This window comes from Pristiophorus japonicus, chromosome 3, assembly GCF_044704955.1.
Source record: "Pristiophorus japonicus isolate sPriJap1 chromosome 3, sPriJap1.hap1, whole genome shotgun sequence".
NCBI lineage: Eukaryota > Metazoa > Chordata > Chondrichthyes > Pristiophoridae > Pristiophorus > Pristiophorus japonicus.
The window spans coordinates 41,482,114-41,493,306 of record NC_091979.1 but is presented as its reverse complement, the minus strand read 5'-3'; positions in this window follow the sequence as shown (position 1 = coordinate 41,493,306).

Below are 11,193 nucleotides of genomic sequence, written 5' to 3'. Positions count from 1 at the left end.
TTTGAAATTCTGAGTACCTGCTCAAAATCAAAACTCTATTAACAACCCTATGACTAATGCATTCGTCAGACTTTCCAGCACCCGAGTGTGCACCCATGTTTCACACTATTTTCGTAACAGCCTACATTTAACAGCTGTACCCGTCATACTTTGATATGGAAATGGCCTGATTACTTTTGGAGTTTAATGTACTTTAAAAGCGAATTGCAGGTACTATAGTGTATGCAAGTGATGAGGGCTGGGAGAAAAATCCAACTGGCCTGGAACAAATTCTATTTTTATGCTGAGCTTCATTCAGGCATTTATTACTCTGCAAAGAGGTTGGGTTCAGGACAGAGTAAAACATGACTGTCTGCCTTTAATGTTGTTTCTGTCCTGCTCACCGTTTCAGTGGCATTAGTGGAATTTACCTTTTAATCTACTACCTCCTTTTCAGTATTTCTAAAACACAAAGTATTTTAATAATGATGCACAATTAATATTTAACTAGAGAATTGAATTTATGTGTGCAAGATTCAGCATTATAGGCAGAAGATTAGTCTGTAAAGTTTTTTTGGTTCTTTTGATTTGAATCAAAATATTGACGTCTCATTTTATATTTTATTCGTTGACAGGATGTGGGTGTTGCTGGCAAGATCACGTTTATTGCCCATACCGAATTGCCCTTGAAGGTGGTCCGCCACCTTGAACCGCTGCAGTCCATGTGGTGAATGTCACAATGCTGACTTTGTTGCAGTGGTTTGGTACAACTGGGTGGCTTGCTTGGCCATTTCAGAGGGGCACTTAAGAGTCAACCACATTGCTGTAGGTTCATGGTCACCATTACTAATACTATCTTTTTATTTAATTCACTGAATTTAAATTCCCCCGCTGCTGTGGTAGGATTTGAACTCGCGTCTCCAGATTATTAGTCCAGCGTCTGGGTTACTAGTCCAGTAATATAACCATCATCATCATAGGCAGTTCCTCGGAATCTAGGAAGACTTGGTTCCACTCTTAGCATAAATTCTTAGGTGACTGTACAGTCCAATATGAGAATCACAGGTGAGACAAACAGTCGCGAGGGAAGGGGTGGGTGGGACTGGTTTGCCACACGCTCTTTCCGCTACCTGCGCTTGATTTCTGCAGGCTCTCGACAACAAGACTCTAAGTGCTCAGCGCCCTCCTGGGTGTACTTCCTCCACTTAGAGGGGTCTTTGGCCAGGGACTCCCAGGTGTCAGTGGGGATGTTGCACTTTATGAGGGAGGCTTTGAGGGTGTCCTTGTAACGTTTTCACTGCCCTCCTTTGGCTCGTTTGTCGTGAAGGAGTTCCGAGTAGAATGCTTGCTTTGGGAGTCTCGTGTCTGGCATGCGAACTGTGTGGCCTGCCCAGCAGAGCTGATCGTGTGGTCAGTGCTTCAATGCTGGGGATGTTGGCCTGGACGAGGACGCTAACGCTAGTGCGTCTGCCCTCCCAGGGGATTTGTAGGATCTTGCGGAGACATCGTTGGTGGTATTTCTCCAGCGACTTGAGGTGTCTACTGTACATGGTCCATGTTTGAGCCATACAGGACGGCGAGTATTACTGCAGCTCTGTAGACCATGAGCTTGGTGGCAGTTTTGAGGGCCTGGTCTTCAAACAGTCTTTTCCTCAGGTGGCCGAAGGCTGCGCTGGAGGCAATGTTGGATCTCGTCAGCCATGCCTGCTCTTGTTGATGGGAAGCTCCCGAGATAAGATAAGTGGTCCACGTTGTCCAGTGCCACGCCGTGGATCTTGATAACTGGGGGGCAGTGCTGTGTGGCGAGGACAGGCTGGTGGAGGACCTTTGTCTTGCTGATGTTTAGTCTAAGGCCCATGCTTTAGTACACCTCAGTAAATACATCGACTATGTCCTGGAGTTCAGCCTCAGTATGTGCACAGATGCAGGCGTGTCCGCGTACTGTAGCTCGACGACAGAGATTGGGGTGGTTTTGGACCTGGCCTGGAGACGGCGAAGGTTGAACAGGTTCCCATTGGTTCTGTATTTAGCTCCACTCCAGCGGGGAGCTTGTCGACTGTGAAGTGATTGACCGGGAACTTAAGATGCTTTGATATCAACATTGTCGTCCTAAGCGAGACACGGTGGGCAGGGGAAGGCCAGCTCAAGGAACAAGGTGGAGGTTACACCACCTTCTGGAAAGGGAAACCAGAGGACAAACTCTGTCCAGGGAGTCTGCTTCACCATCAAACCGCCTCAGAGTCCCCCTGCAGGGTTAACGAATGCCTCATGACTCTTTGACTTGCCCTGTCCCGGAATCAATGCACCAGTCATCAGTGTATATGCCCCAACACTCACTGCAACAGATGAGTCCAAAGAGGGTTTTTAATCCAACCTCAAAATCCTTGTCCTGCGTCCCCGCGGGCAACAAACTGATCCTCCTCGGTGACTTCAACGCCAGGGTCGGCAAGGACACAGACCTCTGGGGAGGTGTGATTGGCAGAGAGGGGGTAGGGAAAGCCAACTCCAGCGGCACCCTATTGACAAAATGTCTAGAACATGAACTCGTCGTCACCAACACCTTAATCCGCCAGAGGAACAAATCCAAGGCATCGTGCCAACGCCCTCGCTCCAAACATTGGCGCCTGCTCGAGTAACATAACCACTATGCTACTGTACCCCTAGTAAGTTTTAAGATATTACTATAAACTGAGTTTTTCCAAAGAAAGTGGGTCAAAGTATTCAATGACACATTACAGCAAACTACTCGTGCAGTGATAAATGCAACATAAAGGTGTTCAAGGTTGTGTTTCTGTATGTTAATATACCAATACCGTGTATCAAAAATAAACTCTTTCGTGCTACGTAACATACAATATATTGCCAGGGCTACTGATTTTAGTGGTTGAATAAACCAATTGGGTTTTTATTGCAGAGAATCGTATCGGATGTCAGTGATATTTTCTGGTTGAAATTCCCTACTTGTGTACATTTGCTTGACCTTGATTTATTCAATGTTTAATTGTAATTCATTTTATATATCACTTTTATAAAGCCCCAGGATATGTGGAAAATGAGAGAGGGGATGTTCCCAGTTACATTTAGATGGGAGATAGGTTGCTGGAACTGTGCATAGCATTACTGGGGACGGGGAGAGCTTTGTGGGCTGGTAGGGAAGATGGTTCTGAAACCAGAGTTTATAGAGTGGACATTTTGGAGAGGGTACAAGGGTGTGGGAGAACAGAAAGCAAGTTGTGAGGAGGACGCAAATAATCTGCAAAGGAATATAGATATGCTAAGTGAGTGAGCAAACATTTGGCAGATGGACTATAATGTGGGAAAATGTGAGGTTATCCACTGGTAGGAAAAATTTAAAAAGCAAATTATTATTTAAATGGGGAGAGATTACAAAATACTGCAGCACAGAGGGACCAGGGGGTCCTTGTACATGAAACACCAAAAGTTACCATGCAGGTACCGCAAGTAATTAGGAAGACAAATGGAATGTTAGCCTTTATTGCAAGAAGGATGGAGTATAAAAGTAAGGAATTCCTGCTACAATTGTACAGGGCGTTGGTGAGACCACACCTGGAGAACTGCGTGCAGTTTTGGCCTCCTTTTGAGGAAGGATATACTTGCATTGGAGGCAGTTCAGAGAAGGTTGGTCAAATTGGTCAGGGTATCCTTGAGGACGAGTTCATAGAGTGCATAAGGGACAGGTTCCTTGAGCAGTATGTAACGGAACCAACCAGGAAGCAGGCTATCTTAGATCTGGTTTCGTGTAATGAGACAGGATTAATAAGCAATCTCCTAGTAAAGAATTTCCTTGGAATGAGTGATCATAGCATGATTGAATTTCAAATTCAGATGGCAGGTGAGAAAGTTGGATCTCTAACCAGTGTACAAAGCTTAAATAAAGGAGACTATGAAGGTATTGGGGCTGAGTTGGCTAAAGTGGACTGGAAAAATAGATTAAAGTGTAGGACGGTTGATAAACAGTGATGTACATTGAAGGAGATATTTCACAACTGAAGAAAAATATATTCCAGTGAGGAGGAAAGGGCGTAAGAGAAAAGATAGCCATCCGTGGCTATCTAAAGAAATAAAAGGACGGTATTCAATTTAAAGTCAAGGGCATACAATGTGGCCAAAACTAGTGGGAGGACAGAAGATTGGGAAGCGTTTAAAAGCCAACAAAGAATGACTAAAAAAAATTAAGAAAGAGAAGATAGACTACAAATGTAAACCAGCACGAAATATAAAAACAGATAGCAAGAGTTTCTATAGGTATATAAAAACGAAAAGAGTGGCTAGAGGAAATGTTGGTCCCTTAGAGGACGAGACTGGGGAATTAGTAATGGGGAACATGGAGATGGCAGAAATTCTGAAACAAATATTTTGTACCAGTCTTTACGGTAGAGGACACTAACAATATTCCAACAGTGGATAGTCAAGGGGCTATAGTGGGGGAGGAACTTAACACAATCACAATCACTAAGGAACTCAGTAAGATAATGGGACTAAAGGCAGATAAATCCCCTGGATCTGATGGCTTGCATCCTAGGGTCTTAAGAGAAGTAGCGGCAGGGATTGTGGATGAATTGGTTGTAATTTACCAAAATTCTCTGGATTCTGGATTGGAAAACTGCAAATGTAACATCCCTATTTAAAAAAAGGTGGCAGACAAAAAGCAGGAAACTATAGACCAGTTAGCCTAACATCTGTGGCTGAGAAGATATTGGAGTCCATTATTAAAGAAGCAGTAGCAGAACATTTGGAAAAACATAATTCAGTCAGGCAGAGTCAGCATGGATTTATGAAGGGGAAGTCATGTTTGTCAAATTTGCTGGAATTCTTTGAGGATGTAACGAACAGGGTGGATATAGGGGAACCAGTGGATGTGGTATATTTGGACTTCCAGAAGGCATTTGACAAGGTGCCACATAAAAGGTTACTGCACAAGATAAAAGTTCACTGGGTTGGGGGTAATATATTAGCATGGATAGAGGATTGGCTAACTAACAGAAAACTCAGAGTAGGAATAAATGCCAACCCGAGAATTAACCAATCAGTAACCAGTGGGGTGCTGCAGGGATCAGTATTGGGACCCCAACTATTTACAATCTATAAACGACTTGGAAGAAGGGACTGAGTGTAACGTAGCCAAGTTTGCTGACGATACAAAGATGGGAGGAAAAGCAATGGATGAGGAGGGCACAAAAAATCTGCAAAAGGACATAGACAGGCTAAGTGAGTGGGCAAAGATTTGGCAGATGGAGTATAATGTTGGAAAGTGTGAGGTCATGCACTTTGGCAGAAAAAATCAAAGTGCAAATTATTATTTAAATGGCGAAAGATTGCAAAGTGTTGCAGTACAGCGGGACCTGGGGGTACTTGTGCATGAAACACAAAAAGGTTAGTATGCAGGTACAGGAAGTGATCAGGAAGGCCAATGGAATCTTGGCCTTTATTGCAAAGGGGATGGAGTATAAAAGCAGGGAAGTCTTGTTACAGTTGTACAGGGTATTGGTGAGGCCACACCTGGAATACTGTGTGCAGTTTTGGTTTCCATATTTACGAAAGGATATACTTGCTTTGGAGGCAGTTCAGAGAAGGTTCACTAGGTTGGTTCCAGAGATGAGGGGATTGACTTATGTGGAAAGGTTGAGTAGGTTGGGCCTATACTGATTGGAATTCAGAAGAATGAGAGGTGATCTTATCGAAACATATAAGATTATGAGGGGACTTGACAGGGTGGATGCAGAGAGGTTGTTTCCACTGATGGGGGAGACTAGAACTAGAGGACATAATCTTAGAATAAGGGGCTGCCCATTTAAAATTGAGATGAGAAGAAATTTCTTTGAGGGTGTGGATCTGTGGAATTTGCTGCCTCAGAGAGCTGTGGAAGCTGGGACATTAAGAAACTGTATTTCTGTCTTAAATTTATTCAAACGATAAGGGAATAAAGGGTTATGGAGAACAGGCAGGGAAGTGGACCTGAGTCCATGATCGGATCAGCCATGATCGTATTAAATGGCGGAGCAGGCTCGAGGGGCTGTATGGCCTACTCCTGCTCCTATTTCTTGTGTTCTTGTGTAAGATTCACGTGGTTGATTCCTGAGATGAAGGGGTTGTCTTGTGAAGAAAGGTTGGGCCTATACTCATTGAAGTTATTGAAACAAAAGATTTTGAGAGGGTTTGACAGGGTAGATGCAGAGAGGATGTTTCCCCTCGTGCAGGAATCTAGAACTCTGGGGCATAGGTTCAGATTAAGGGGGGGTCACCCATTTTAAAATAGAAATGAGGCGGAATTTCTTCTCTGATGGTCATGAATCTTTGGAATTCTCTACCCCAGAGTGCTGCGGAGGCTGGGTCATTTAATATATTTAAGGTGGAGATAGACAGATCTTTCAACGATAATGGAGTCGAGGGTTATGGGGAGCGGGCAGCGAAGTGGACTTGAGGTCAAGATCAGATCAGCCATGATCTTAGTGAATGCCGGAGCAGGCTCGAGGGGCCAAATGGCCTACTCCTGCTTATATTCTTATGAAAGAGGGATTCATTTGGGATGAATAGTCCTGATATTTGGCAGCACTAGGAGAGAATTCCAGAATCTGGTAGAAATGGTCATGGTGTTTTGGGGGTGCGGGGTGGAGTCCTGGATTGTGGCAGCACCATGGTAATGGTGGTGGCAGAGTTTAGGGAGGGATTTGCAAGGTGCCGCTGACCAAAGCACGGTGATGGTTGGCAGTGGAGAGTTCGGACAACACGAGTGTTGGGCATGGGGAAAGGGCAGGAGAAGGAAAGTCATTGGTGAACAGGACTGGAGGATTGCTACAAGCAGTGTGGGGAGGAAAAGATGGGGCTGGGTACAAATAAGAATTAATTCCCTTCAATCCCCAGGTGTAGAATAGGCTTTCCCAGCACGATACTGTGGAAATGGTAACTTAACATTGATGCTGGTCATTATGCATTTTGAATCTGGACAGGCCTCTATTGATTGGACACAGAACAATTCAATGAATACGTTTAATTGTTCCTGTGAACTTTGTACTTTTTTGATTTTATTTTTCAGAAACCTTATTTTGATTTTGTTCAAAGCCTTGTCATAAATTTCAGTTACTGAGGGAAAAAAATTAGCCACACATTTTTTTTTACTAATAAGCTTTTTGAATGATTTCATTGGTTCACCTCATTTTATTGGTTGTTTCTACTGATTGGACAATTGGGATTGTTTGTTTTCATAAATTTTTAGTGGCTTCTTACTGGCACTTTTTAGCCACTTCTCGCTTGTGAGTCGTATGTTTTTTACCCCTTCAGTTCTGATTTGCTGCTTTTCTGCTGTGAAACAACCAACAAAGTGTGACAGAAAGTAGGCAACTCTAAGGATGTGTGTGCTGAATGCAAAAGACGTTTATGATGTAGATAGATATTGTAGGGATATGTCATTTTAATTGTGTATATCTAAACTGATTTTCTTGTACTTTCCTGGATAAAATGCTCATTGTCTACTTGAGGAAGAGAAAAGGTTGGGATTGCTGCTGAAGCACCAATTAGTATTTAATGAGATGATGTTGATTTTCAGCTTAATTTCCTTTTGCTTCACACAGCCTGCCAGCTGGCTTCAATTTTCCTGCATTTTTCAAACTAATCAGAATGCGCAACTTGATTTTTAAGCCTTTTAATTTGGAATAGTCACGTTAAATTTATCTGACAACCTTGCCTTAATTTGGGGCTTTCATGATGGTTCTGACCTAATGCTGTGAGATTGCCCAGAAATTCCTGGTTCTGGGCAGACCCGAGGACAGACATTCCAAACTGGTTATTCCAGTCGGCTCCTGTACTGCCTTTGCAGAACAAGTTATAATTGTGCTTTACAGACACATGAAAATTAATTGTTTGGGGCATGTCTGCTTTTAGGAATGTCCTGTGTACAGTGCCTATAAAAACGGAGGATCTGAGATGTTGTCGATGCAAGTGAAACGTAATGCTACTCTGGTGGACTTCCGTGACACTTTGTACTAGTTTTATGCTAGTTAGATATGAAATTATCTGTGCCTTTAGAACTCTGGAATTGCATCACTAAAGCTCTCTGTCTCGCTCCCTCTCCTTTAAGACACTACTTAAAACCTAACTCTTTGACCAAGCTTTTGGTCACCTGTCCTAATATCTCTCTTTTTAATTGTAATTATACCACTTTTGTTTAAGCGCCTTGAGACGTTTTACTACGTTAAATGCACTATATAAATGTAAGTTGTTATGTGGCATGGTGCAAAATTTGTTCATTGCTCCTGTGAAGCGTCTTGGGATGTTTAACTACGTTAAAGGTGCTCTATAAATACAAGTTGTTAATCTCTAAATCTTCATTCTTTTAGACTTCCAGTGTGTTGACAATAGGGAAATTATGTCCGATGATCCAATCTAGACCAGAGGATAGAGAATACTGCACAGAGACAAAGTTAAGGAAATCTCAATATGGAATGGAGGGGCAACCATTTACCCGCTCTTGTTTAACTAGTAAATTTTTTCTAGCAAGTTTATACAACATATGTTGCCATAAAGCATGGATAGCAACAGCAACTTACATTTATATAGCATCTTTTAATGCAGTAAAACATCCCCAAGGCTTCACGAGAGCGATTTATCAAACACAATTTGACACCACACCACATAAGGAGATATTAGCATAGATGACTAAAAGCTTGGTCGAAGAGGTGGGGTTTAAGGAGCTTCCAAAAGGAGAAGAGAGAGGATGAGAGGCAGAATTTTAGGGCCTAAGCAGTGTAAGGCACAGGGACTTGTAAATAAGAATGAGAAAGTTAAAATCGGGGCATTGCCGGACTGGAAGCCAATGTAGATCAGCAAGCACTGGGGTAATGGGTGAACAGGACTTGGTGCGAGTTAGGATACAGGCCGCTGAGTTTTGGATGAACTCAAGTTTACGGAGGGTGAAAGGTGGGAGGCCAGCCAGGAGAGCATTGGAATAGTCAAACAGTTTATAACCTCTAGTTACTATTTTGTCCTCTCTCTTTTTTTTTCCCACTGTATTTTAGCTTTCAGTTGCTGTTTAATTGAGGGGCTGTCTTTTACTTGGTGTATCATTTTTTTATATAAATACTTGACATGTCACTGTCTTACAACTTTTTTTTATTTGGGTTGTGTAGTTTTTTACTTATCTTGTTAGACAAATTGCATCGTCTTGGGATAATATGTTCAAGGAGTACGAGTTAAATATAAATAGCAATGGAGAATGCAAATATCCACACTAGATGACAGCATTTTGGTATTGTATTTAGTATAGTACAATGCAAAGAATCACAGGTAGTTAGTGTTGGCAGATCCTGTTATAAAAAGACTCACTGTGCTCCTTGTTTGCTGCGTAAACAGTCACTCAGCCACTATTCTCACAGGGTAAGCTGCTACATCTTATGCTGCTCTATACACTAAAAGCTGATGCATTAGAAGCTAGTGGTAGTTCTTTGTGAAAGTAAACTACACAAGTAAGATTTTGTTTCCCTCCACTGAAACAATCATTCACTTACCACCCGCATGTACGCACGTACATACATGCTTATTTTTGTTATATGTATGTTTTCAGTGTGATTGTGTATGTAATGGTGACATTCTACAAAAGTGCTACCGAGGTTTGCTGGAGCTCAAGGAAGTGCCAGTTAAGTAGAAGCAGCATGGTTCGTCTGAGAGGACAGCCCAGTCAGAGTGGCTTTGGCAACTTCAAGATCAAGGTTAACACCAAGTGATGCCTGGCAGATGGAACAAAAACTTTCAGAGACAGTGCATCAGGGACAGACCACCACTGTACTTCCAGCCTAAAATCATATGAACATAAGAAATGGGAGCAGGAGTAGGCCATCTGGCTCCATTTAATAAGATCATGAACTCGGCTCCACATCCCTGGCCGCTCCCCATAATCCTTTATTCTCTTATCGCTCAAAAATCTGTCTCCACCTTAAATATATTCAATGACCCAGCCTCCACAGCTCTATAGGCAGAGAATTCCATAGATTTACAACCCTCAGAAGAAATTCCTCCTCATCTCAGTTTTAAATGGGCGGCCCCTTATTCTGAGATTATGCGTCCTATATTTAGTTTCCCCTATGAGTGGAAATATTCTCTCTGCATCCACCTTGTTGAGCCCCCCCTCATTGTTATGTTCTGATGAGATCACCTCTCATTCTTCTGAACTCCAATGAGTATAGGCCCAACCTACTCAACCAATCTTCAAATGTCAACCCCCTCATCTCCGGAATCAACCTAGTGAACCTCTGAACAGCCTCCAATGCAAGTATATCCTTCTTTAAATACGGAGACCAAAACTGTACGCAGGGTTCACTCTCTCCTAATTGTTATCCAGTGTCCTGTGCGGGAAAACGTGTGGCGATCAAGTGAGGACAGGGTTGTACTGAACTGTAATACTTTCATGGATAAAAGTCATCCAACGCTTACTATCTAGATTCATAGAGGAAGAATAGCCTCTTACGTGAGGTAACAGAGGACCACGAAGGCCCATGACACTACCAAGCAGAGGACAGATAAAGCTGGTTGTGGGTTGCTGTTAAATAATATTTGCAAGTATGATTATTTAAAATAGAGCAATCCATAAGGTTTCCATTGTTAATTTTATTTTCATTTATTTCAGTAGGATAATCTTGTATAAAACTGAAAGCAAATGTGAAATGAGAAACAATATTATTGAGGATTACAGTTCCTTTAATAAAACCTCAAGATTATCCCAAACAAAAGTGTTTTAAAATTATGCCTGATGAGCATAAATTGTGTTAAACACAACAATATTGGACGTGGGCCGGATCTGCTTTAAGGCTCCCACTGCCAGATTAGAATTGCCATTTCAACATTTTCTAAATGGCAGATTGGTTCACTTAGTCATTAGTCACTGAACATACCCTGCTCCAGGGGTCTTCAGCAGTGTGTGCTTTGTGACTGACAATACTAATCACACACCTTTCCCAGCAAACCAGTAGAAAATGAATGTTAGTTATATTCAAATTGCCTATAAGTACTGTACTTGCAATTTTTTTTAACGATGTAAAAATGCAACAGGAGTGGTTTGGATTTGCACAGAACGTACATTACAACACGTGTACGTTCTGTTTTCTGTGCATGCCAGAAATGTAAAAGCTGCAACTTGCCTTTTATTTTTATCTCGACCTAAACCAACATTTTTTTCTATTTGTTGGGAGGGGGAGTACTATCATG